The 27,404-nt window shown below is 46.7% G+C and overlaps 1 protein-coding gene across 6 annotated transcripts in view; it reads left to right on the top strand.

The window, feature by feature from the left end:
* The window catches only part of ELF1 (E74 like ETS transcription factor 1), a 93,070-nt gene that overhangs the window by 8,113 nt on the left and 57,553 nt on the right, over window positions 1-27,404 (top strand). Inside the window, exon 1 of one of the 6 annotated variants that reach the window (XM_048493305.1) lies at window positions 260-389. The exons of 2 other annotated variants lie outside the window; for them this stretch is intronic. The gene's annotated coding sequence lies outside the window, so the exon portion shown is untranslated. Of the gene's footprint in view, window positions 1-259; window positions 390-14,617; window positions 14,638-15,074; window positions 15,201-17,158; window positions 17,179-27,404 lie in introns of those variants that run through there. 3 more of the 6 variants (XM_048493308.1, XM_048493300.1, XM_048493307.1) reach the window with 3 other exon arrangements.

The following is a 27,404-nucleotide window of genomic DNA, read 5'->3' as shown; positions in this document are numbered from 1 at the left end:
GATGTGACTGGTGTCAGATTCTCGAACGTGGAAATAACAGAGACCGTAGGAAAGTCCAAAAGCAGTTTATTCCAGATGATGCAAAGAGTAACAATGTAAAGCAGGATCTGAGCTAGAGAGCTCAGATCCAGGACTTATATCTTTTTATCCCCCCCCCCCCCCCGTTTCGCCCCACACCAAATGTCCACTACAGTTTCTACTACAAAGCTACAAAGGACCTGGGAACCTTTCACACCTCTTTGAAGATGGGCTGGCGCCAGGAGATTGCTAGCAGGAGAGTGCCAGGAAGGGAAAAGGGAAACAGGAAAACAATTGCAAATCACACACAGCAAGACATCAAGATACTGACAGGCATGGTCCTGACAACTGGAACATTTACTAGTAAATGAGTAGGTAATTACTTGCCTGGGTTCTGAAATCTAGAAACCTGACCTTTTCAAGTACAAAATCTTTCATAAACTTTATTATGGTAGTAGAGGTGATTTGCACCATCTGCGAATTAACTCTGGATGTAATACAAAAAGCAGAGGCTCATTCCGCACATGCAGAATAATGCACTTTCAAACTGCTATCAGTACTCTTTGAAGCTGTGTGGAATAGCAAAATCCACTTGCAAACAGTTGTGAAAGTGGTTTCAAAATGCATTATTTTGCGTGTGCGGAATGGGCCAGAGACAGCATTAATTGAATGTCACAAATGATTGTGGAGCACTATCAAACTGTTCTTCTGACTACTATGTTCTTCCACTTTTACTATATTATACTCCAATATTTATACTGCTGTAGCTAACCTAGATATATGCATGTGTGCAATTGTTGTTAAACCTTTATAAAATTAATGACCATCATAGTTGCTGATCATTTAGCTATAGCTAACAAGAATCTGCATAAAAACCCTTGTTAAATTTGTACTTACATATCTGGAAAAAATTGTGAAAAGAAATGCCTCTATGATCCCAGCTAAATAAATAACTCCCTGGCCAGGCTAGCCCGATCTTGTCCCATCTCAGAAGCTGAACAGGATCTGTCCTGGCTAGAATGAAAACAAATAAATTATTGTAGATTTCACTGCTGCCAGATCTTTAGCTGGTTGTTGGCCTTCATTACAATCGAGCCTCACCCAGAAGCCTAGGAAGTTGTAATGTATCGGCGTAGTATTCGTGCGGATCCCAGCAGGGCTGCCTTCTGAATTTGACAGATGTTAATTTTGTCAATTCGAAGATGTTTCAAGTGCTGCCCTAGTGTTTTTGGGATGGCGCCCAGTGTGCTGATTACCACTGGGATGGCCTCAGCTGCTTTGTGCCATAGATGCTGAAGCTCGATTTTCAAATCGCGGTATCTAGTGACCTTCTCGTGTTCTTTTTCAATGACCCTGCTGTCACTGGGGACTGCTGTGTCGATGATGGTCACTTTCTTGTCCTCGATCAAGTTGTTGTTGTTGTTGTTGTTGTTGTTGTTGTTGTTGTTGTTGTTGTTGTTGTTGTTGTTGTTGTTGTTTTAAAGGTCGTCCAGGATTGCTCTGCAGAAGCAGGCAAACTACCTCTGTTTGCCCCCTTGCCTTGAAAACCTCTCAAGGTGGCCAAAAGTCAGCTGGGCCTTGAGGGCGCTGTCCACCAACACCAAATAAGTAATAAAGAGCAATATATTTTAAGGCCTGATATTGTTCAGTACCGGTAATTAATGGACTGTAGCTCAGTGGCTGAGGTGAATATCTGATGACCAAAGCTTTCAATGATCTTATATTTCAAAGGTCCCACTAGACAGTTAATTTCTCCCACTCAGTAGAATGACATATAGGAACTCACTTAAAAAGGCTAGTATTGAATGAGCCCAAATGAGAAGTAGATGATGCTGACCCAGTAGATTACAGCGATTTATCGAAATCTCCCAGTGGGATCCAATTCCCCACTTCCCTACAAGAAGCCTGCTGGGTGACCTTGGCCAGTCGCAGTTCTCTCAGAACCCTCTCAGAACCACATGGAGGCAGGCGATGGCAAACCACCTCGGAACCTCTTTTGCCTTGAAAACCCTGCAGGGTTGCCGTCACTCAGCTGCACCTTGGTGATACTTTCCACCACAAATTTCTCAAGGACCAAAAGACATCAGAAAGCAGCATTCCTTGGAATGAGCCTGGAAATGCAAATGTGGGGGTACCAAACAGGTGGTAGCAATCGACTGACGTTTATTATTGCTCACTCAGATGTTTCACAAACGTCACCAAAAAAAAAACCTCCACAGAGGGTTAGCCATTTAACACTTACTTGTAACAGTGATGTGCTTTTGCCAAGTGAATGCAATACTTTATCCGCCCAAACAGGCTGTGGTTCACGAAAGTTTATTCCCCAGTAAATTCTTAAGTGATGAAAGTCACAAATACCAGGGGAAGGCAGCATGTAACCCCCCCCCCCCCGAACTACAAATGCTGCATCATTTTTTTTCAGTGTACATATAAAAATTTGTATTTTACTGTGATAATCATTTACACTATGTTCAGAAACAATACAGAATTTTACGTTTAGAGTTTGTATAAATATATAAAACACATAGAACAATTTTAAAAGTGTGCGAACTGATGTGAAATTTGTTTGTATTGTGTAGTGGAAGTTTGGTAACCTCCCTGTTTTAAGGTATAGAAGAACCCACTCATGAGATGTTTTATTCCAGGGCTGTGAAGGCCTCAGGAAGACTTCGGGATCGAGGTCGCTTGTCTTCCACCCCGTCAAACATGACCGCTTCTTGGGCTGCTCTGGGCAGCCGCCATTTCCTAGCTTGTAAAAGCTAATGAAGCTTTTTATGGAAGTTGTGAAATACAATTGCAGAAGTGAGCCTTGTGGTTGAGGACAAGCTGGCACGTGACTGTGGTGTGTACGATATTTGTATTGGGGTTTGGAAGGGGTCCTTGTACTCATGCATGCCCTCCTGCCTTCAGTCGCTGTAGCCATTCAGAGAGCATGAATCCCCAGGGAACAAGAGGGCACATCACGCTAAACAATGTGGCAAAGCAACAGAAGTTAGCACATTGGTTTCTTAATAACACTTGACCATCTAATGAAATCTGAATATTTTTGGAGGGGTTCTAAGCACCTTGTGCTGAGTTTTTTGTTGACCTTACTGTGTTTACGCATCATGTGTTCACAGTGGATAACAGAAGTCCTGGTAATAGGAAATTGCTTACATCAGACTCCTCTGCTGCAAGATCTGTCGCTGTCTTAGGCTCATTCCGCACATGCAGAATAATGCACTTTCAAGCTGCTTTCAGTGCTCTTTGAAGCTGTGCGGAATGGCAAAATCCACTTGCAAACAGTTGTGAAAGTGGTTTGAAAACTCATTATTTTGCATGTGGCCATAGTTTGATGCCATGAAACGTACTGCAGAAACCTCTGTAGACGGACTGATTGGCTGAAGAATGTCCTTGAGCTGTCACTAAGGAAAGTGGGTGTCTAAAGGTCAAAGCAGCAAGAAACTGTACTGTTCTGTTGCTTATTGTATTAGTTAGTAGCTTCACCTCTTCGATTCCCCCACCGAGTTATTTGTGTGTGTGTAGAATCAAACTTTTCTTAAATCTGATCTCTGGCTTTCTGAGAGACTCTTAAGCTGGCTATCATGCTTTCTGCCAATCTAAGGGATAAAGGGAGAAGTAGAATCATATCAGTAGTCTTATCAGTATATCAGCATATCAGTAGTCTTAGAAGAGTAGAGCTGAGAGAGTTCGGGAAGAACTGTGGCTAGCCCAAGGTCACCCAGCAGCTTCATGTGGATGAGCGGGGGAAACAAATCCGGTTCACCAGATGAGTCCACCACTCATATGAAGGAGTGGGGAATCAAACCCAGTTCTCCAGATTAGAGTTCACTGCCCTTAACCACTATACCACTCTGGGTGGTGACAGGGAACTATGAAAGAGGTATTTGAATTCCAAAAGATTGAGCTGTGTATATAAAGTCTAATAGAAGATCCAGAGGAAACAAGGGGAACCACCAGAACAAAACTATGGTTTGTCGTAGTCACTGGCATTGTCATCATCAAATCCATCATGCTAAGTAGCATATCAGGCATCAAGTCTTATATGCTGGAGAAATGCTCTCCAGCATTTCTGGTCTTGGGCGAGTGTTTCAGCCGTTTCCCATGCAATATTCAGTGCCTTCAGGTCTTGCTTGAATGTTCTCCTCCAGGCGTTTCGGGGGCGTCCTCGCTGTCATTTGGCATCAGGAGGTATCCATCTCATTGCCATCTTTGGGGTCCAACGTTCTCCATGCGAAGGACGTGGCCAGCCATTCAAAGTCTTCTGTGTGCACTCCTTAATACCCACTTGAACTGGCTTGGAGCTGTTTCTCAGGCTAACAACCTACCTCATAGGGTTGGCGTGAGGACAACATTAGGAAATAGAATTGGTGGGGAGAGAGCCATATATGTTTTGCTGGGGGTGGGAGGTGTTTTGTGAGCTGGTGCAAAAAATAATTGGTCGTGGTGGGGGAGGGTGGCTGCCCATACACGGGGGGGACGGGACGACACCAAACTAAGGTTTTGTCCCCGGGCTCCCGTTTGCCTAGATACGCCTCTGTTATTAGGTGGGGCCCCTGGGGTCTGCAGTGGGAAAGAGGGTTGGTGAAAGCTGCCACTCTTCCATTCATGGAAATCCAGCCTTCATGATATGGCCAGGTGTTTCAAACGATGTGCAGATAAATAATATTTTGCCTTGTGCGCTTGAGGGTTCCAGTGAGGTTGCAAAAGGGAAAGTGATTTTGTGTGACTTCATAGTTCGGAACACTGAGGAGTTGACACCCAGTGCTTGCAGGGGTGCAGTGTCTATCATGTAACTGCAGTAGTGACAGCAATAATAGATAGAAAACAGATGCAAGAAAATAAAGCAGGCGTGTTTTTCAAATGGCGAATTCATTCAAGCCTGGCAGATCTGCTGCGGCATCATATTTTCTGTTACCTGCCAGTCCACTTCCTTGGCAGCTTGTCGCTTGCTTGTGTCACTCCCCTTGAGCAGCAGTGTTGGGTGTTCAAGCCAGGGCCAGAATCGTTGTGACTCTTGTGTCACCTGGGCAGCTCTGTCGGGCCCCAGGTCTGGCCCCTGGCTTCTGTTTGGGCAACAGGCCATGGATCGAAGCCATGAGGCTATTGCCTCTCAGGGCCACGTATGGTAGAATGAGATACACTGTGCGCCTCGAGAAGGAACCAGATGGAAGGTATGGGAGATGGGGGCAGCGCAGGCATGCTGGATTTGGGGGGGGGGGGGGGGATTCAGGCTGTAACTTTATTGATGGATGGGACAGATAACTCCCGTTCCCTCCATGGGGCTGGGAACCACTGAACCACTGAAAACGAGAGCTGGATTATGGCTAGAAGCAGCATCAGTTGGCTGTCCCTGCCTGTTACTCATCTCCGGGGCCTGGGAGGGGGTTGTTGTGCTCTTTGCCCTGCAGACCCTTAAGGGTCCCCCTTACCTTTTGGAGGCATGCAGGGAACCCACTGGTGCTGAGTGGGAAGCTGCACTACTGCAGTCAGAGGCTCTGCTCATGACCTGAGTTCGATCCTGAAGGAAGCTGGTTTCAAGGTTGACTCAGCCTTCCACCTTTCTGAGGCCAGTAAAATGAGTCCCCAGCTTGCTGGGGGTAAAGTGTGGACAACTGGGGGAGACCGTGGCAAACCACCCAGTCAATGAAGTTTGCCTAGTAAATGTCGGGATGTGACATCACCTCATGAGTCATGACCCGGTGCTTGGCCAGGAGACCATTTTTGAAAAAGAAGAAGAGTTGGATTTATATTCTCCCTTTCACAAAGGGGCTGACAATCTCCTATCCCCCTCTCCCAACAAACACCCTTTGAGGTGGGTGGGGCTGAGAGAGCCCCAGAGAGCTGTGACTAGCCCAAGGTCACCCAGCTGGCATGTGCTGGAGTGCACAGGCTAATCTGAATTCCCTGGATAAGCCTCCACAAGTGGCAGAGTGGGGAATCAAACCCAGTTCCTCCAGATTAGAGTACACCTGCTCTTAACCACCACGCCACTGCTGCTCCCTTGCAGGCAGCCCACATCACACGAGCCTGTGCTCCATTCCAGCCTCGGGCCTGAAGGCTCCCCAGCAGTGTGCACATTTTAAATGTTTTACTATGAGAGTCCGTACATCCACCTGACTCTGGGGTAAAGCTCCTTCCTGGCCCTGGCAGAGCCGACTGGGGATGCCAGAACTAGGCTCAGAAAAGCTGGGTGGGAAAGTGGGCTGGGCGGGAGTGGGCTCTGTATGCCAGCCTGCCCCCAGATGTCTCCCTAGAAATGCCCAGCACGGACAACAGATCAGAAGTCTTCCATCAGGCTGCCCCCCACCCCCCACGCCAGTGGCCAGGGTGGTTTAGTGGATAGAGTGATGGACTTGGGCATCCGTGTTTGAATCCCCACTTCTCCCATGGAAGCTGCCTGGGTGACCTGCTGGGGCCCCTCACAGGCTCTCAGCCTAACCCTAACCCTAACCCGCCCACTTGGGGCACAGCAGGGGCTCTTGATCATGGCAGGGAGCTGGGAAGTAGTGAGGGAAGGCTGACTGGGTGTGGCTTGTGACTACACCCTTATCTGGATGCATATGGATAGTGCATTCCTCTTTTGAGCCAGACAAAGGGGGGTCTTTTTGCGCCTGAAGCTTTGCATTTCTTTCCCTTTTCCTGCCTTTTCTCTGCCCGCCGTTCCCCACTTGGACCCGGCCGCCTGTTCTCTTGTCCCTCTGGGTCAGGTTTCCTCAGCCAGTTGCCAGGATCCTTTGAGGAGGGAAGTTTTTAATCCTGCTGTTTCTGACCCTCCCTCTGTGCTCTGCTATAGAAATGAGCACGCCCATCCAATATTCAGGTGCAAATATTTGGCTTGGCTGAAGAGCAAATTACAAGTAGATGTAACGCAGCCTCAATGGCAGTTTTGCAAAATGAAAAGCAGTCAGGAGAGGGTGCTGTTTTGAGAGGAGGAAGAGTGGCAGTGGGAAAGGAGGTGCTAAATGTCTGCCCCCCCCCCCCCTTCTTGGCTTTTTTGTTTCAGAATCAGCCCCAGTTTACTGGAGTTTATTGCGAACTACATTTAGGATAGGAAAGAGGGAAAGATCTCATGCTGCTCTCTTGCTAGCTAGGAAGAGTCTCTGCAAGTAACTTCTGAGAAGGAGCAGGATATTACACCAGTCTCAGGACAGACAAGAGGTGACGCAAAAGGGACAGAGGGGACTGTACAGCCCTCTCTCACTGACCACTTGCCCACCCCCTGCTGGGTCTTCTTCTCGGTTCCTCTGCACATTAGACGTGGCTACACCCAACAGCTTTTCCTGCCCTGCGTCATCCCAAGTGCATAATCACCTTTGTCAATATGTGCCTGGAACCTCTGAAAGGAAAAGAAGCAGGAGTTGTTTTTTGGGGGGCGGGGGAAGGGGTGCTTCAGTGGAAAAATGGCTGTCATGAAGCCAGTGCCCCAGGCTTGTGGGCATGCACGCCCCCTGAGGCTTCATCAGAACAACCTCCAACAGCAGCACCTTATGAGAACTGCTGAGTCTTTGCCACAGGCACTGGCCCCCCCAGGTGAGCAGGGTCTCCAATCCCTGGAGCTTCACCCTGAGCCACCTCTGAAGAGGATGCAGGTGCCAGTCATAAGGTGTAAGCATGCCTAAGCAGATCTCCGGGCTCTGTCTGCCCCACGGTCGAAGCTGAGCATTTGAGTCAGAATTCATATTTTGTCCATTGCTTTGGGATTGGGTGTCTTCCGTTGTATGCTTTTTTAAAAAAAGTTTAGTAGGTTGGTTGCAAAAGTTTTTTGTGTGTGTTGTCTTGTATGAGAGGGTCCAATTTTTTGCAGACCTTTCATTTGGTTTTGGGTGTGTGTTTTCTCACCTCTGTTCCAAGTTTTTTTTTGGGGGGGGGGGGTCTTTCTCTGGGTCTTAGGGTCTTGGTGGGGGGAATCTTTCAGGGTTTTGTGCTGATTTTTCCTCACTCCGCCCTTTTTTATTTTGCAGTTTTTGCTTCTCTGTTGTGTTGAGGTGGTGTGGTGGGCCGGGCTGGGCCCTTATTCCCTGATTTTCCTTTATTTATTTAGAAGATTTGGGGGTGGGGGTTCTTTTGACCTTGATCTGACATACATTTAGGTTGGGATTTGGACAGTAGGAATCTTTCTGAGGATTATTTGGGAGTTTATTTTACTTGGTTTTAATCTTTACTGTTTAATCTTTACTGTAAGCCATTTTGAGTGAAGAGGAAAGGTGGCATATAAATAATACATATAACACTATTTCATCATAAGGAACCTGCAATAAACATACAATCTGGGAAATCAATCTTCGATCAGCCAAAACTGTCACTTGGATAGAGTTATTACTCATTTACATACAATAAATAAAATTTCAAGGCCACATGACAGGCTGATTTCAACAGTTAACAAGAAGGCGTAACCAGATGCATCTTTGTTGAACCTGCCAAGGTGCAAAATTTGGCCACCTTAAAGGTGGTTTTGTTAGAACAGTCTGAAAGGTGGAGGGAAATATTAAATTCAGACTCCCATTGAAGATGACATGGGGCCCGTTAAACTCACGAAAATATAGTTTCTCCTCAACAGCTCTCACTCAGCAGGAGTAAAAACTGAAAGAGTTAATGAATTTTATCTGGAAAGGTTAAAGTTTAATTTCTTCCAGAAGCAGCATCGCAGACTCTAATCTAAGAAGTGCGTTGGGAACACAGTGTGGGACTCCAGATATGGATCTAAAATTTTTAGATTGTATTGTTTCCGGGAAGGTGAAATATCTGTTGTCATCCATAGTTGAATTGAGGAATCACTTTTCCCTGGAAAACTTTTATCACATAAGGAATATGTGAACTCTGTTTCATTTAGGAAAAAAATCTTCACGCAGTCTCAATAGGAAGGCCATCTGAGTTTTTGACAAACCAATCAGCCGAGGAACTGTCTCTGAATTTGGAGAACTCCTGCTTAATATTGTGGCTGTCGATCTGTCGTTTATGGTTAACAGAGTTTTTGGTAAAGGCAAGGTTTTGGTCTTTTCATCATTTATTGTTAGAAGGCCTACTTCAGAATGAGATAATATAACCATGTTGTCTGTGTCTAGTGGAACTGGCCTATTAGCTAATTTAGAAGGATGGACATTTGGACTAGTCAAAGCTTGAGCCATTGAATTACTATAGAAATTAAATAACAGAATGAATCAGAATATACCCCTGTTTTACATCCCTCCTCACAGGGACTTAGTGTTTCTGTGGATTATATCTGACGGCCAGAGAAATTATTTTCATGCCATCTGCAAACAAGCATGACCTGAGTGGCCCAGCTAGCCCAATCTTGTCAGATCTTGGAAGCTAAGTAGGATCAGTCCTAGTTACTACTTGGATGGAACACCACAAGTAAGTTGCGGGTCACTAAACAGAAGCAGGCAGCAATAAACCGCCTACGAGGTCAGCATAACTTGATGACTCTTTCCTGTCGCACCACCAGTCTATGATCCAATGGGGGGTGCCTCTAATTTGAGTTGGAGACTAATGATCTATTGGAGACAAGAGTGATGAACAAGTTAGATGTCATTGCTGGAAACTCTGTTAGTTGCTCATTCTCTATGGGCAAAATCAGAAGAATATCCCGCTCATCGTCCAGCTGGGCTGATATGACATTGAACAGAAGTTCTCTTGGAGTCTTTGACAGAGTGATTGGCCCTGGAACTTTGAATTCTCATTAAACAGTCAAGAGTATTTTAATACAAAGAATCTTGCTGATCCAGCCCTGAGGCTTTAGACAAAACTAAATTGGCCTTTCCCAATAAGTGGTTCATTCTCAAGAATGTCATTTGGACTGTGGTTATAGCTCCTGCCGCAAATCCCAGCTCCTTCTGCCTCCACCTCTCTTCCTCCACACCCAGAATCTGGTCTCCCAGATTTTAGTCCACAGACTCTGAACTACTCTGCTGCGTTGGCTTCCCTGTGGTGGCTGCTGTGAACGACAGCAAGCGGCTGGGCCTGGGCGAGTCACACAAGTCGTGTGGTGGCTGCTGCTGGGCCTCTCCCTGACGAGTCCTCCCTCACAGGCCAGACAGCCCTGCCCCTCCCCCCTGCCTTTTCCTGACAGAAACCAAGGACTGAACCCTGGCAACAATTGTGGTTGCCCAGTAGCCACCACCATTTTTAAAATGTAGAGTTGCTTTCTATTATAAGGGGAGGTTAACCCCCGCCCTCCAAAGTATTGGTTTTTAGATTATTCTGCAAGCCTGGGGGGGCTTTCCTTGAGTTTGTAGAAACTTGTGTCTTGTCTGTTCGTGGCTCCAGTCTTTGGATTTAAGTATCTGCAGTGATGAGAACTAGGTATATCAATGGGAGCCAGGGTGATGCAGTGGTTAAATTGTTGGGACTGAGATACTTGGGTTCAAATCCCCACTCTGGCATTAGAGCTTGCTGGGGTGACCTTCGGCTAGTCTCACCCTGTTAACCTAACCTTCTGCACAGGTTTGTTTGTGAGGAGCAGATACAGAACAGCATGATTAGCTGCTTTTGATCCCCTCCTGTGGAGAAAATCAGGGTAGAGGTGAAGTTAAATAATTCAAATGATCAGTTATTTAAGCAATTAGCTGCACTTTATCCAGTGTGAACATTTTATTACTGTACTCTTCTGCAGAATTCCCTTTTATGACAGAATTCTTTTCGATTGATATCATAAGTGGCCAGTGGGGGTACCACATAGTTCTGGGCTTGGTATTTTTCAATTTTTTTAAATAAATGATCAAGATGAGGGTGAAGTAGAGGAACTACTCATTACATTTGCAGATGATACCAAATTGGGAGGTGCAGTGAACACTTGTGCCGATAGAGAGATAATTCAGTGAGATCTGAACACATTGGGAAAGTGGGCAGGTATGAACAATGTACAGTTCAACAAAGACGTGTCCCATGTTCTACATTTGGGTAACAAAAATGAGGAACGCGCATACTGGCTGGGGGATACACTACTGAGTGTTAGAGTGTGTGAACAAGATATTGGGGTACAGGTGGACTGTAAAGTAAATATGAGCAGCCAGTGTGAGGCAGCGGGGGAAAAAAGGCGAATGTGATCGTAGGGTGAATCAACAGAGGCGTAACATCCAAATCACAAGATGTCATAGCCCGGTCCCACTGTGGACTGCATTGGTCGGGCCTCATGTGGAGTATTGTGTCCCGTTCTGGAAGCCTCACAGAATGGGGCGGGTGCACAGGAGAGTGATGAGGATGGTCAGGGTTCTGGAGACCAAGCCCTAGGTCAGAGAAAAGGCTGAGGGACTTGGGAATGTTCAGTCTGGAGAAGATGGGGTTGAGGGGGGACATGATTGCTCTTCAGTGTTTGAAGGGTTGTCACTTGGAGGAGGGCTGGGAGCTGTTCCTGTTGGCAGCAAAGGACAGATCTCACAATAATGGGTATAAATTGTGAGGAGGCAGGTTCCGACTAGATATTAGGGAATTTTTTTTTACAATAAGTGTTGTGCAACAGTGGAACCAGCTGCCCAAAAAGGCACTGAGCTCCCCCTCACTGGCAGTTTTGAACAGTGGCTGAACGAACATTTGTCTGGGATGTTCTTGGCTGATCCTGGGTGGAGCAGGAGGTTGAACTAGACCAGTGATGGCGAACCTATGGCATGGGTGCTAGAGGTGGCACTCAGAGCCCTCTCTGTGGGCATGCACAGAGACACATACATACACACACACACCCCACATCTAGGCTGGCCTGCGATGCTGGGCTCGATTATTAGCATTAACCTAATTTGGGGGAAGCAGTGTAGGTAACCCTGTTAAGCGCTGTTAAACCCCACTGATTTTCATGTGAAGAACTAAAGTGCAATCCTTTACCTGGGAGTAAGCTCAGTTGCTGGCAATGGGGCCTGCTTCTGAGTAAACCCTCCTAAGGTCGTGATTCACCCATTGGAAGAGTTGCATGGCTGCTTCAAAGCAAAGCCACCAACTACCACCAAGCTTATTCCCGAGTAACGCACGCCTCAGAGCCAACCGTTTTTTCTAAACTTAAACCTCAGTATTCAGGTTAAATTGCCGTGTCGACACTTTGCGATAAATAAGTGGATTTTGGGTTGCAATTTGGGCACTCGGTCTCAAAAAGGTTCGCCATCCCTGGACTAGACGGTCTGTGTGGCCCCCTCCACCTCTGTGATTCTAAATTGCCTGACGACATCTTTCTTATTCCTAAGACTGAGTCCCAGGTGTGTGTGTGTGTTTGTGTGTGTGTATGAGGAGACAGAAAACACATGTGGAATCTAGTTGCTGGGTGCTGGAGTCCTTTACAGTCTTCTTGTACTCTTGTAGCAACAAATCTGAATTTGTAAACAATTGCAGTTTTTAGGTCAGTGAGACAAACTAATGGTCTGTCTGAGGTACACTTGGTACTCTTTGCCTTGGTACACTTTGACATTTGGCATGAAAGTGGGGGCCAGCCGTGGCTGCTTAGTACCCGCATCTTGTCTCAGAAGGGCAAGGTGGCTGCGCACAGGTTCCATTTAGCTATTGTGGCCCATAGACATCAGTAGCTCAGTTTTTGATGAATTTGTCTTTGTTAAAAAGCAGTTTATGCCATTGGCTTCATTTCTGCATTTTGTGGTGGTGAATTTCCCAAGTTCCATCTGCTGTCTGAAGAAGTACTTTTGTTTCTCTCCTGGATCTGTTCAGTAGATGGTGCATCTCTTTTCTTACAGCAAGTTTCAACAACATCTTAGGAATGTGCAGAATTTGGAGAATAACAGCAGCTGTGCATCTGCTGATGGTTTGTGTTTGTATTTTGACATCATGATCATCTACAGGGAAGAATATGGGCAAGAAATATTTGTGTTCTGGCATTTTGGTCAGACTTCTTTGGTTGAAGCATTATGGCTGTTCTGCAGTTGCAGAATATAGAGTGATGTTGCTCTAACTCTTAAACTAGTGGTTACAGCTACTATATTAAAGTGATACTCAGGGAACTAATCTTAAGTTATTATTAGGCTCCCAACTCTATGTTTGCTTAGTCCAGGGGCGGAGCGAGGGGGAACTGCGCCCAGGGCACATGCGTGCCCTGTGCTCCTGCTGTGGCGCCACCCGCCACATCCTGGGATGCCCCTTGTCATGCCAAGCCACACCCATGCCCTCACCAGGGTGCCGCCCAGGGTGCTGCCCCTGCCACGCCCTGTTGGCACTATGCCACTGTCTTAGTCCAGCAGGTAAAGGGGTATTTGTGGGAGGAGATGAGGATAGACTTGTATGAGGACAGAGGCTGGTCAGTAGAAGAAGAAGAAGAGTAGTTTGGATTTATATCCCCCCTTTCTCTCCTGCAGGAGACTCAAAGGGGCTTACAATCTCCTTGTCTTTCCCCGCTTTTAGCCACTTTTTGCAAGGCTTTGATGCAAGGGGGTAGCAGAAATCTTCCTCAGGAACATTTCAGTGTCAAAAATTAACCACTGGGTGTGGTCATTCTGATCCCCACCCCAAGGGAAGAGGAGGGGCCATCCCTCTCCTTTAGGAACTCCCCCCTGTGGTGCCTGAGGGGCTCTTGTGTTATCCTTGGGCTGGCTGGTCAGGTACCAATCAGGGCTGGTGTTTGGTAGGCGCATGCACGAAACTTGTAGCAGGCCACGGTGCCTCTCTTCACCTGTGCCCGTCCTTTTCCAGTGTCCGTCCAGCAGCTTCATTTGAGAGTGGAAAACAGGGGAGGAGTGAACGTCCAGCTAGCTGGAACTCAACTCTTCAGGGTAGGAGGGAGCTACAGCGGCCAATGACTGGTCCACTTTCCCTCCAGCTTCTGGACCACTCTGGGATGGCTGGTGGTCTGCAATTGCTACTGCTTGTCCTCCTTGCTGGACTTTTCAGGTGGCAGAATGACCCGTTGGTAGTGGTGCCCGGGGCTTGAGCAATGCCAACCATGTCAGCTACTGATGCCAGGCCTGCTTCTGGACTCTGACCCCAACCGCGTGTTTCCCTTTGGTCTGTTGGCCATTCCTGCTGCTACCGTTCAGTGCTTGGAGTTTGGGTTTCCTGTCTAAGTTGACGGGGCCATTATTTCTGGCCCGGACTTCTTTCTTGGAAGGTAGTTTCTCATCATAGCCCACTCAGGACATGTGCCTTGCTGTGCTCTGCAGATGTACAGCGCCTGTTTTCCTAAGCTTGGGCTGGGCTGTCGGGCTGCCTCTTTAAATGGAGGGGCAGGGAGCAGAAGCGTCCTCCTCGCAGTTGCGCTTTTCCCCACTTCCCATTTTTTGGTCGCCTCTTGAGAGCAGCAGTGGTGTAGGAGGTTAAGAGCTCGTGTATCTAATCTGGGTTTGATTCCCAGCTCTGCCGCCTGAGCTGTGGAGGCTTATCTGTGGAATTCAGATTAGCCTGTACACTCCCACACATGCCAGCTGGGTGACCTTGGGCTAGTCACAGCTTCTCGGAGCTCTCTCAGCCCCACAACCTCACAGGGTGTTTGTTGTGAGGGGGGAAGGGCAAGGAGATTGTAAGCCCCTTTGAGTCTCCTGCAGGAGAGAAAGGGGGGATATAAATCCAAACTCTTCTTCTTCTTCTCTTCACTTTGGGCTCAGACAAAAGAGGCTCATCACAAGCTGTCTTGTTAGAAAAGTATGAAAAGGCTGTAACAGCATCTGGTTTCCTGTTTTTCGTACACAGTCCAAGGTTAGACTTTGGCAGTAAAATCACCAGGGTGGCAAATATTCACAAGTTCCCTTGGAATTTAATTGAAATGAAGATTCAAATGCATTGGTTTTAACAATAATTTCACATAGTTGCACTAAACTTCTTTGACGTGTGGTTGGTCATTAATTTTTGCAAACACTGAAATGCCACATTTATTTAACACAGTGCTACAAGAGCCGGCACGCGTTGCATCGGCCTCTCTTTATTAGTTTGTTGTGTGTGCCCTGTCTGTGTGTTCTGCTTTGCGGCAGAGATCGCTCGGCCTTTGCTCCTCCTAGCTAAGGTGTGGCTGCTAGATTCAGGTTGTTCTCCTTTCCCCCTCTTACCTGAATATTTGCATGTTTGACCTGGTGGAGTAATTGGGCCCACAGCAACCTGGGCGTGCCTCTCTGAGAAACACTTAGTTTCATGTATGACTCATAAACTGAAGCACACAGACACACACCACTTCCCCAGTCTACAGTAGCCATTTTAACTGCACAAAACTCTTGGATTTCTTGTAACTGTCTGGCTTTTGGGACCCAGCAAGCACTGAGAACAAGGTAATCTTTGATTGACTTGCTTCAGGAAAGCATCTGTAAGGAGTTGTGTTTGTTCTAGCCGTAGATTAGGTGTACCTGTTGGTTTAAAAACAAAAATGGCCGTGTGCCATTTGGCTCAGTTAATAAATGAAGTCGAGCCCTCTTGCTTGAGTGCATGCTTTGAAGAAAGGGAAATCAAGTCTGCAGAACCTGTGTTTTGCCCTTGACTGTTTCATGGGCCAGGGAAACAAATCTTGTTATGCAGAGCTGAAGAAACGAAAACTTTCTTTTGCAGCTCAGTCAATTTGCCTGACTGCAAGGATGAAATGATTAATGGGAGCGTAATTCGTTCACCAGTAAATGAAGCCTAAATGTATTTTTTGCTTCTTGTATGAGGGGAAGAATGTAGCTGAAATAAGCCACAAAAAGTCAGGTCCGTTCTAGAAACAGGGGCAGTCGGTTGTGTCAGCAGAAGTGAGCTGTAGTCCACAGAACAAAATTTTACTCTTCGTGTGTCACAGATCTCAGGTTTATTTTCGTACTTCAGGTCTAACCTCTTAACTTCCTAAGCTGGTTATCATTTTTTCAAAAAGAAAAACCTAACTATAAAACTCACTTTAACGACATACCTCCTGTTTTGTTAATGAAGTTTGTATTTATTTATTTTTTAACATAGGGGGAAGGCCTGTTAAAAATGAACACCGTTTAGAAGGGCCTTCTTAGTAAATGCAGTTGGGCCAAAGGGTATTTGATTCGTGATACCTGAGCCAGAGTGAATCAACCCATTTGTTGTTATGCTCCAAGAATCAACATGCAGGGAACCATGAGTTGCATTGAATGAGAAATAGGTAGCTGCCCCCCCCCCCCTTCCTTAAGATTGCCGTTGAGGGGTTGGGCTAGGATATCCTGTAAAATGTGTTCTATTATGGAGAGAATTTTGTATGGTGACAATTGGTAGAGATCTCAGGTTGGTCTTAGGAAGGGGAGACGGTGTTTGCGGAGGCTGTTTTGAGGGTCAGGTGAGGGAGGGGAACAAATAAGTCTGAAATTGCTGGCCTCCTGACTTCAGCCTGCCAAGATGCTGTTTTTCCTAAAGAGTGTTAATGAGGCATTCTGCCTTTCCCTGCTTTGGGACAATATTTAACATGTCTTTTGCTGAAAGCTTATCTGACAAAATCTGGCCTCGTTGTTTTCCCACAACTTGAAAAGGACAGTGACAACTTGAAAAGGACAGTGAAATTTCTCAAAAGAGGATATGTAATGGCAATGGGAAGATGTCCCGAAGTGATGTCTGTGAGCGTGAATACGATCTGCTATAGTATTAGGGCTGTCATCAGCACTATCCCTACACTATGTATGTGTGTTGGGGGTGGGGGTGGGGAGTTAATTGTGGTTCAGATTAGTTTCAGACTGTTGCATTCTCTATCAGCTTTTCTGATGTTTAATATCTTGCCATATATCCTAGGGTTTGTGCATGTGTTGCTATGTGTCATCAAGTTTCTTCTAACTTATGGCAACCCCATGAATTAAGGGCCTCCAAAACATCCTATCATTCACAGCCTCACCCAGGTCTTGCAAACTGAAAGCCATGGCTTCCAGAAGTGAGTCCATCCATCGCATGTTGGGTCTTAATAGCCATGAAATGTGCTTTTGAAAACAAAGAGCTGAATAATTAATTTTTGCGCTGTCAGCAGGGCTGCACGATCATGAATAGCAATTTTTCTCTTTCCCCATGCTCACTGCTGACTAAAATGGTGGGAGCAGAGCCTTCATTTATTCCCCCCTTACAGTGTGAGCAGTTGAAGGTGTTTGGAGAACTGAAGTGCCAAACTGTCTTGCCCGAAATCGGAGTTAACCCAGACTTTGCTGTTCAGAAGCCAAGTCTGCTAATTAGTCCTTTAGTCAAATGTTGATATTCAGCCTCTCAGATCCTCCATTGGAGTTGAAAGGCAAAGAACTGGATCCACTCAGAAGCAAATAAAGTAATAAGTAACTAACAGTGAGTAATAGTGGGGAAATTGGTATATAACTCCCAGTAGATTATTTGTTGGTCTTTGCTGTTACACAGAGAAGTATTCAAGGAATCCTCTGATTGGTATTTAGACTAATAAGCGGCATAGTTAGACAGAATCATCTTGAATAAATTTGCTTGTGTTACTCTGAACCTGATATTTGACTTAGCAGAATTTGGATGTTTAATTTTGCTGGGAATTATTTAGTAGAAAGAAAAGCAAAACTAAGTGACGGGCATTAGAGTTTATGAAGGATCATAATGTGACTCTTTCATTTTAAGCGTTTATATTCTGGATGCTAAACTAACTTAAAAATACAGTTAAAAGGGGAAAACATATAAATAAAACCAAAACAGTAAAGTCACCAGCAGCCCTAACAGCATTATTACACACAGAAAAGCAGTAGTGTAAAGTGTTTTAAAACCAACAGTTTAATCAGTATCCCATATATGATAAAAGCTGGTACTACAAACTGTCTCCATTGGTGGAAGGTACACGGCGGAAGAGGATTTTAAATAGCCAGTTAATTGAAAGACTTGAAAAAAGAGGTAAATATATGCTTAATGCCAAAAACTTGGAAATCTTATACCAGTGGTGGCGAACCTATGGCACGGGTGCCAGAGGTGGCACTCAGAGCCCTCTCTGTGAGCATGCGCTCACAGAGTTCGTCATGTGGAGGGGATAACACCCACCCACCCACACACACATGTAGTCTGGCCTGGGCCGCTGGGCTTGATGTGCGTGCACCTCAGTGAGCAGGGAGGACTCGGCTGGCGGGCCTGGTGCCTGTGCTCCAGGAGGCTGCTGGCCGGGGGGGGGGGGGGGAGGAGGCTGCAGAGATGCTAGAACGGTGCAGAGCGGTGCATGAGGGACTTGCTGGAGGCTACAGCAGCCCGGCCCCTGCTCGAGGGGGTTATTCAGGTTAAATTGCTACGTTGGCACTTTGCGATAAATAAATGGGTTTTGGGTTGCAATTTGGGCACTCGGTCTCAAAAAGGTTCGCCATCACTGGCTTATACCCTTGTGTGAACAGATGTGGAGAGGGCTACAACCAAGAAGACCCTTCCTGCTATAGCTGCATTGGTCAATTTAAAAAGCTGGGATTGTTTACACTGTAGTTTCCAGTGGGACCACAACAGACAGGCAGATGGGTGTCCTGCTGCCAAACCAATCATTTTGACATTGGGCCTGATGTGAATAGGTTACTCAGGGAACAGGCAGCCTTTATACACTTTGATTAACGCCAGTCACTAAACTGCCACATTGGCACCAATTCAAGTTTCTGAAAAGGTTAACTGTGGCCAAATTGTGTATCTCAAGAATGGGCCATAGTTAGTGCTGCTCGTTGGAGGCGATGTGTATCACATAGGGTTCCTGAGCCTCCACCACAAGCTGCCAGCTGGCTTATTTTGGGAGAGCACAGCCCTTCCAAGACAGCATAGTTCCTCAATCCCCAAGAGGCAAGCGGAAGAGAAGAGGTGTGCAGACATCTGCCTGTGGACGGGGCCCAGATATTTGAAGGTAGAATTCCATCATCATCTCAAGAATGTAGAAATTGGGGTGTCAGTATGTGCATGTATCTAGTGCCCCCTCCAAAAAAGAAAAAGCAGTGGGTTTTTTCAGACATCTATACCAGGCATTAAGTTATGTACAAAATACCGTATACCAGAAGACTAAAAGCCATGCATGTTTGAAATTTGAATGCATGTCCATAAATAATTACTAGTTGTTTCTTATAATATTGTTAAGCTGGTAGGTGCCCACTTGGAATTTATTGGTGGAAGTACCCCAACATTCTACTGAGTGTCCTGTTACTAGACGATGTTTGTATATTTATATGACGTTTACAGGTATCCTTTCTACACAAATGTGTGCAAGGCTGCTTCAAATGCCATGACAAAGAACCGCATCTGTAGTTACAGAGGATTTTCTATGAGTAATGCAGGCAAACTGTTGTCCTTTGAGACTTTTGTTGGGATGTTAAAAGAAAACTTAAAGTCTAGAAATGTAGGGAGTGTTCCTGTAGTCGTCTCATTGCATAACGACCCACTTGCGGTGTTCTTGGGTAGAACAGAAAGCTTCGGCTGACGCGAAACTGTCCTCTCAGGAAGTGGAAGGTTTTCCTTGGGCCTCTTGTTGCTTCTTGCGTGATGCACCAATTGTGCAGCTAAGTGGTTAAAAAGCTACGCTTTCGGTCTGAAATTGTGATTCACTTGCCTGATAGAGTATTGGCCTCATTCAAATGTCATAACAAACGGCTTTGTGATGGGCCCAAACACAGTTTTTCTCACAGCTTGCCAGTTCTGGTGTGTGTGTGTGTTTGGAGATACCCTTCGGGGGTAAGGTGGTTTATCAAATCGAATTAATAATAATAATAATAATAATAATAATAATAATAATAATAATAATAATAATAATACCGATCTCTGGAGGTCAGTTCCCCTGGGGAAAATGGCTGCTTTGGAAGGTGGGGTCTCCTGGCATTAGGCCCTGTTGAGGCCCCTTCCCAATCTGCACCCCCAGATCTCCAGGAATTTCCTCATGTGGAGTTGGCATGCCTGCTTGTCTGCCAAACTTGCAGGGAAAAAGTGAGAGTTCACCATGGCAACAGTGGGAAGCAAAGACTCTTTGCCCAATCTCTGGTATTGTTGAGATGAGGACTGCCACGTCCTTTGCTCTCAGCCGTTGATGGGACCTGTGAATTATTCCACTTTGTATAGAAAGGCCTTTGTTTAACCAGTAGCTTTTGTGTTCACACTGGAGGCTTCCACTGCTAGATAGGTCTTCCTCCCACAAGGCCTGGGTGGCCCAGTGTCGATTCCACCCTTCACCCCAGTCCCCCGCCCCCCGGTCTGCCTGGTTCTCCCAACAGGTCCAAAGTAACAGGCCTGAAGATCATGGCACAGGCAAAGAGATAAAGAGATAAACTAACGCAAAGAAAGAAAATGTGTCATGTGGACAAATACTTAATTAGCAGAGTTAATGCAATAATGAGGCAGAGACCAGTTGCTTTATCTGAAATAAAGTTTACTTACTAACAGGGGAAAGGGTAACTTGGAAGATAAACAATAAACATCTTTCTTACTAGCTAGCACCAACAGCCAGCTTGCTGCTTAGACTATTACATGGCTACTAAGCTACATACTGACTGAACTGACCATGTGCAGAGTGCAACACAAAGAACATATATCTAAAGCCTACGTGCAGACCTGCATGTAGCCCACCCAACCAATAGGCATCTATTACCTGGTCACTGACTTCTGACCTCACTAACTAATTAGCATGCAACAATTAACTCCTTCAGGGGGAGTCCAGGCACGTGGCGCTTAACAGGAAGTCCCCTCCTTGCACCCAGGCAGAGCCCAGCCCAGCCCAGCGCAGGGTTCATAGAGGGAGTTCCAGTTACTGAGGCTGGGACCCTGCAAGGACTCAGTCCTCCCCAGATGCAGGTGCTTCCATTTCACAGAGCCTTCTGCCAGACCTGGCAGCAATGTGAGCACTTCTCCTTTCACCCTGTCTCTGTAGCCTCTGCCTCCTTTGCACAACTGGCTTGTTACTCAACTCTTTGGAGAATCCTGATGGCTCTGCCAGCTGCACGGCGTGAGGCTCTGCCTTGACTTGCAGGCGCTGGCTCTGCTGCCTACATCTCCTCACAAGGCACTGGCTCTGGCTCCAGCAGCAGAGTCCTCAGTGTCCAGGGGCTGCCTCATGACACGGCTGATTCCCCATCAGCTGAAAATTGTCTTCTGATGTCCCAGCTCTGGTTGCCTGCTGGCCTGCAGCCAGAATACAGCAGAGTGTTTTCTTCATGAGGGGGAGGAACAAAGGTTGACTCACAGCCAATCAGGGTGCGGAGCTTGCTTCTGATCCCGCCCTCCCACAATTTCAGGGGTTTAGGAGGGCTGAAGCGTAGTAGAGTTATATATATTCTTATTATATTTATTTAGATTTATTCCCTGCCCTTTAGGGCAGTTACAATGAAGCCATAAAACGTTATAAAGCTCGTGCCCTGACCATCCCTAAAAATGGGCAGAGTATACTGGACAGCTCAAGAGCCCCCCATCCCAACTGGGGGTGGGTGGGAATCAGTCAAATGCCCGAGTGAAGAGGCCAGTCTTTGGCAGAGACTGAAACTCCAGGAGGAGAGGTGCCTGGCGGACATTCCACTGTGCAGGGACCACTGTTGAGAAGGCCCGCTGGGCCACCCCCAACCACCTCACCTCTGAAGGGGTGGGGCAGCCAGGTAGGCCTCCCCCTCCGATTTCAGTGCCTAAACAGGGATACATGGGCGGATGTGGTTGCTCAAACATACAGGACCAAAGCCGTTTAGGACTTTATAGGTTAGTCCCGGCACTTTGAATTGGACCTGGTAGTGCATCAGAAGTCAGTGCAAACTCCTCAAAATTGGGGTAATGTGATCCTTGTATGAGGCACTGGCCGGCCGACAAGCTGCCGAATTCTGCACTAGCTCCAGCTTCTGGGCCATTGTCAAAGGCAGTTCCGCATATAATGCATTGCAGTAATCCAGTCTACTGATTACCAGAGCATAGATAACTGTGGCTAGGTCATCCTGGTCCAGGAAAAAGCAGAGCTGCCATACCAGCTGAAAATGTTGATGGCCGTCCTGTTCATCACTGCCACCTGGGCTTCCAGAGATGATCCTAAGATCCCATCCCCAGTTCTTCTGGGTTAGAACCACGCCTTCCAGCACCAGACGTCCCTCAGTTCCCCAAGCTGTCAGGGATTGTATCTAGTTGATTGAGATGCATTTCTAACGCAATGTAGTTGCTACAAGTTATATGTAACTGACCTGCTATATATTACCGCTGCTATACTTGGACATTCTTTCCTTGATTTTTGCTTTATGGCTTCACACGCCAAGTAGATAACTAGGCCTACCCCTGACACTTTTGGTCTCATGGGAAACAGGATGTTTCCATTGTCCTGTGGGGGCAGGAGGCCAGGTGGCTTTATCTCTATCTATTGCTGACCTTGGGGCACCTTGGCTCCGAAATAACTCTTTTTCACGTTGTTTGGGAAAGACGAGAGCGGGGACTAACAACGGAATAAAGTGAGTCGCCAAGCTGGGTGCTTCGATGCCGATCAATAAATGCTACTGATCAACAAGACAGAGTCCGGGAGCTCAGCACACAGAGCACCTCCATTTATCACAAATCAGTTTCAATTTATTGGCCCTCAGCCAGCCCATGATTATCTCCAGGCAGAAGCCCCGCACTTGGGCAGCCTCACCTGATGCCACGGGGGTCAGCTGGGTGTCATATTGATGATAACCCACATCAAATCCTCTGATGACCTCCCGCAGCAGCTTCTTAGCATAGGAGACAGGGTCGAGCCCTGAGGAACTCCTCAAGAGAGCTCCCAGGGACCTGAGCACCTGCCCCCCATCTTTGCTTTCTGGAGCCTGCCACGGAGGTAGGACAAGAACTACCACGTTACAGTGGAGCCCAGCCTCAAGTCCCGCAGCTGCTCAGGAGGATACCGTGGTTGACGGTATCAGAGGCTACTGAAAGCTGGCAGTGGATGATGGGAACTGTGGTCCATAACATCTGGAGGGCCGCGAGTTTGACACCTGTGATCTAGGGGCACCAACAGGGGCAGCTTACCTCTGCCCCTTTCTCTGAGAAAGTCATCCAACAGGGTGACCGGGGCTGCCTCTATCTTGAACCCCCACCTGAATCCACCTGAAATGGATCTAGAAAATCAGTTTCATCCAAGTGTACCTGTAGCTCTGCTACCACCAAGACCTTACATAGGAAAGGAATGTTGGCTACAGGTCGATAGTAGTTAAGGTCTTCTGGGTCCAGAAGTGGCCTCTTCAGCAGGGAGCATACCCCTGCCTCCTACAAGGCACCTCCCCACTCCTTAAGGAGACCATCACCTCTTCATGGACCCACCCAGCCATTCCCCCTGCCCCAGCTTTAATTAGCCATGACAGGCAAGAATCAAGGGAACAGGTGGTTGGCCACAGTCTTTCAAGCAACTTGTCCATGTCCTCAGATTGCAACAACTTGAATTGATCCCATGTAATCTGACCAAATGGATCTCTGAAGTTCGGGATCATCTGAAACATCTGGTCTCTGTGTTTCAGTCTCCCCAAAACACATTCATTGACTTTTTTTGTGGGTGGGAAGAGTAGAGGCCCATGCTTAGTTGATCTGGGATTAGGTATCTAAGTCATCTCTCCACCCCCACCCCAAAATTCTCATGTCTAAGAAAATAGAGGTACAGCAAAGTTAGAAATTAGAGGCCTCAAATCTTTAACTCTCCTGTGCTTCAGCTTTACCAGAACACAAGGATTTGGTGAGTGGGATCAAAAGCCCGCCCCACTCCCACACGACCCCCTGATCAGCTGGGCATCAGCTCCTGATTCCTGCCTCCCTCCTTCCAAAAATTGTCACCTTCCCCCAGTAAGTCCAGCAGGCAGCAAATTTCCCAGATCTTGGAGTTCAAAAGTTGACTCTCAGATGACTGGGCAATAAGCTGGCCTTTGGCTTCTGATCCCACTCCCCCACCCCATTGCTGCCTCTTGATCAGTTGGGATCTGGCTTCTGAACAATCCTGCCTGGGAGCTGTTCCCATTGTTCTGCCTAACCTGAACAAATCTGGATTGGGCTCATGATCTTATTGTGAGTGTCAAACATGGTCGGCTCAGTTACTGAACATGTTTGGTGCAAAATTTGCAGTATCTTTCAGCCTCAAGACCAGAGTAGTGTTCACTGTTGGTTAGATAATATTATATTTGGGGATACTCCTTAAGAACATGAAAATCTATTTGGACCAAACTGAATCAGTTCAGCAGATCTTAAAGTCAAGTTGGCCAAGTACAAATTCGGGCAAGTAGAACTCCTCTTTATGGGTCTTATAAATTGACCCAGACTGACGGTAACAGATTCACAAGCACCTTTTCCAACCTTGTGTTGTTACTTGGGAACTGACCACATAGTTTACAAAATAGATTCCAAAGTGTACTTCTCACACTTTTCACCACTTGTAAAGTTATGCTGCAGAGAACCTCAAGCCTCGTTTAGTAGATTATTCTGTAAACTAGTTTTAATGCTATGGAACTACTACATACAACAATGTTCATAAAGCAATGTATGCGCTAACCAACTGGCTGGTGTTTTTACTGGGATCTTTAATCGATCTTTATCCCAGTCCACCATTCCATCTTGTTTGAAAGCTTCCACCATTGTTCCACTACCAAAGAGATTTCCTGCTGGTAATCTTCCAAGATTATAGACCAGGGGCACTCGCCCCTATCATCATGAAGTGGGTTGAAAAGCTGGTCCATAGGCATAGGAGTGCTGGCCTTCCAGATAAATCTGATAAACATCAGTGGGCATATCGGACTAATAGATCTACGGAGGACGCCATTGCCATTAGCCTCCACACAGCTTTGACGCATCTGGAACAGCAGGGGAATTATGTGCGGAGAATGCTCTTCGCGGACTTTAGTTCCGCATTTAATACAATCTACATACAAAGACTGGTGACAAAACTTGTGGATCTTGGTTCTCACATTCAATCTGTTTATTGGATTAGGGACTTCTTGTCTGGGCGTTCCCAGAGGGGTTAGACTGGGAAATCGGGTTTCCTCAGTTCAACTTACTCTAAATATGGGAACGCATACAGAGATAAACGTGTGTTGAGCCCTTTTGCTGTTCACCCAACATACATATGATTGTACTCCTGTCTATCATAGTAACACCATTATCAAATTTTACTGATGACACAGCCCGGTGGTGGGGGCTCATCTCTGGAGGGGATGAGTCTGCCTAGCCGAATGAAAGTGGACCACGACTGCTCTCATGGTGCAGGGAAAATAACCTGGTTCTTAACACTAACAAGACAAAGAGGAGCTCATAGTGGACTATAGAAGGAATAGCTCAGAAATTCAGCCCTTGACTGTAAATGGAGATCAGAGGTGGTGGCTAGTTTTAAATTCCCTGGGCGTTATAATTAAAGAGGATTTGACCTGGGAATTTACAGACTACATTGGTTAAGAAAGCCCAGCAAAGACTGTACTATCTGAGACTTTTAAGGAAGCAGCAACTGGATGGAAAACTTCTGGTGTCCTTTTACCGCTGTGCTATAGAGAGTGTCCTAACCTACTGCATCTGTGTATGGTTCTCCAGTTGCACAGTGGCGAATAGGAAGGCGCTCCAAAGGGTGATCAATACTGCACAAAGGATTATCGGCTGCCCTCTCCCCTCTTTGTCCTAATTCTAAGGGACCCGTCTCATCCAGCACACTCTCTTTTTAAACTGCTACCATCTGGCAGACGATACAGGGCCCTCAGAACTAGGACAAAGAGGCTTAGAGACAGCTTCTACTCTAGAGCTGTGGCTATGCTAAACTCCGCTGCTTCATATTGATGTATTTGGGGCTATGTAGGGATGGGTGGAGGATGATGATGTATGAGTCTGAAATTGCATGAGTCTGAAATTGTATGAGTCTGAAATTGTGTGCATCGAGGAATGCTGCTGTAAATTTCGTTGTGCGTGCACAATGACAATAAAATGCTTATGCTTATGCTTATTCAAAGATAAAAGGACAGTTGAGAACCTGTAGCTAGACCTGTACTGGAATTAATTGGTTTTGAATTTCGTGATTGAAAATTTGGGGGAAACATTGCCTTTGGAACCCATTCTTTTATATCTGGAGTGAGATTCACACTTATGACACAAAACAGTGTGCGGATTTTCAAGTTTTCCAGAATTCTCCTTAAAGCTGTGGCTAAAATTGAAAAGCTTCCCTGTGTCAAAAGTTCCATTCAAGATGAAGTCTAGCATTGCGGGAGTTGCATCGTTAGGAGAACCTGGCTCCAGTCTTGGTTTTCCACGTGCAAGAAGTTTTATTTTGCGCTGTGCCCCATTCAGCCAGCTTGTTCATAGGTTGATGAAGCGTCCTGCAGGGAACTCTCCTGTCTCTGCAACTGTCATACAAGAACGTCTTGCATTGAGTCGTGCTGTATTGTGAACATGAAGCTATTTGTTTCTGTCAGGAACCTGTATGAATAATGAAATTATTTCAATTTTGAACAAGGTCCTTCCTTTCCCTCTTCATCATCCAGAATAGGGCTAGATGGATTCAGAAGCTACCAAATTTCCAAGTTTCTCTCTCCCCCCCCCCTCCCGCCTTTCAAATCCAAGTCTGGCTGATACCTGATTCAAAGCAGACTTCCTCACTGTTCTCTTGTTTTTTCCCTGGCACCAGGCCTGCAGCTCAGGTAAGAGTGAGATGGCCAAAAAGAACTCCGACTTGACCCCCCCCCCCATCCCAGACAGGGGAGGCAGGGAGAAAAGTCAACACTGCCCACGGGCTCTCTGCACGAGCCGGTACTATTGTGAAAGCCTTCTTCCCAAGCCGAGTAGGCTCTTACAGTGGGACGGACAGACAGACTCATTTTTTCAGCCTCTGGATTTTGTATTGCCCCTGTCCTGACCACCCCTTCCCTGTCTGCCTTCTTGCTTTCTCCTTGGCATGAGGCACAGCTACAATGGTGAAAGTGCGAGATTGCCAAGGACTCCTGGCGGAAAGCAAGCTGGCCGCGGAGAAAGGGAAGTAAAACCATGCGCTTTTTTCTGGGTGGCTGCTGCAGTCCTGGCACTTCTATTGTTCTCCATGGCCACTGGCCGGTGCCTGGGTACTGAGACGGGAACGCAGAGGCTGCGGAGAAAGATGCCGAGGATAGGCCTTTGCTTCCGTTCCTGGCACAGGGTTATTGTGGCGATAAAATGAAGGAGAGAGCTACGTAAGCTGCTTTGGGTCCCAGTTGTGGAGAAAGGCAGGGTATAAATGCAGTACATATAGTTGCAGGCAGGGGTACATTAGAAAGTAGAACATAAACTGGAGGGAGAAAAGGAAGCAGGGAAGGACGGGGATACAGGCACTGCCAGGAGGAGGAAAAGAGCCCCTCGCGCAGGGAAGAGAGGGAGGGAGATCTTTTCATAGGTCTCCACTGCATTTGGACCTGGCATGGCAGCCAGCACTGCACAGAATTTTGTCAGGGGAAGGCTGCTGGGGGAGAGGAGGAGGGGAAATTGGGGGCGGGGGGGGGACTGGCAAGCAGATGAAGGAAGGTTGGCAGGTGGCAGGAAGGAAAGGGAAGAGGGAGGGTGAATGAGACCCTCCCCCGCAAATCCTTCCCGGGTGCCCCGTCTTTTCTAGTTATTGCAACCACAGAATCTAA

This window comes from Sphaerodactylus townsendi, linkage group LG04, assembly GCF_021028975.2.
Source record: "Sphaerodactylus townsendi isolate TG3544 linkage group LG04, MPM_Stown_v2.3, whole genome shotgun sequence".
Classification (NCBI taxonomy): domain Eukaryota; kingdom Metazoa; phylum Chordata; class Lepidosauria; order Squamata; family Sphaerodactylidae; genus Sphaerodactylus; species Sphaerodactylus townsendi.
This window is presented reverse-complemented; position numbering and strand designations above follow the sequence as displayed.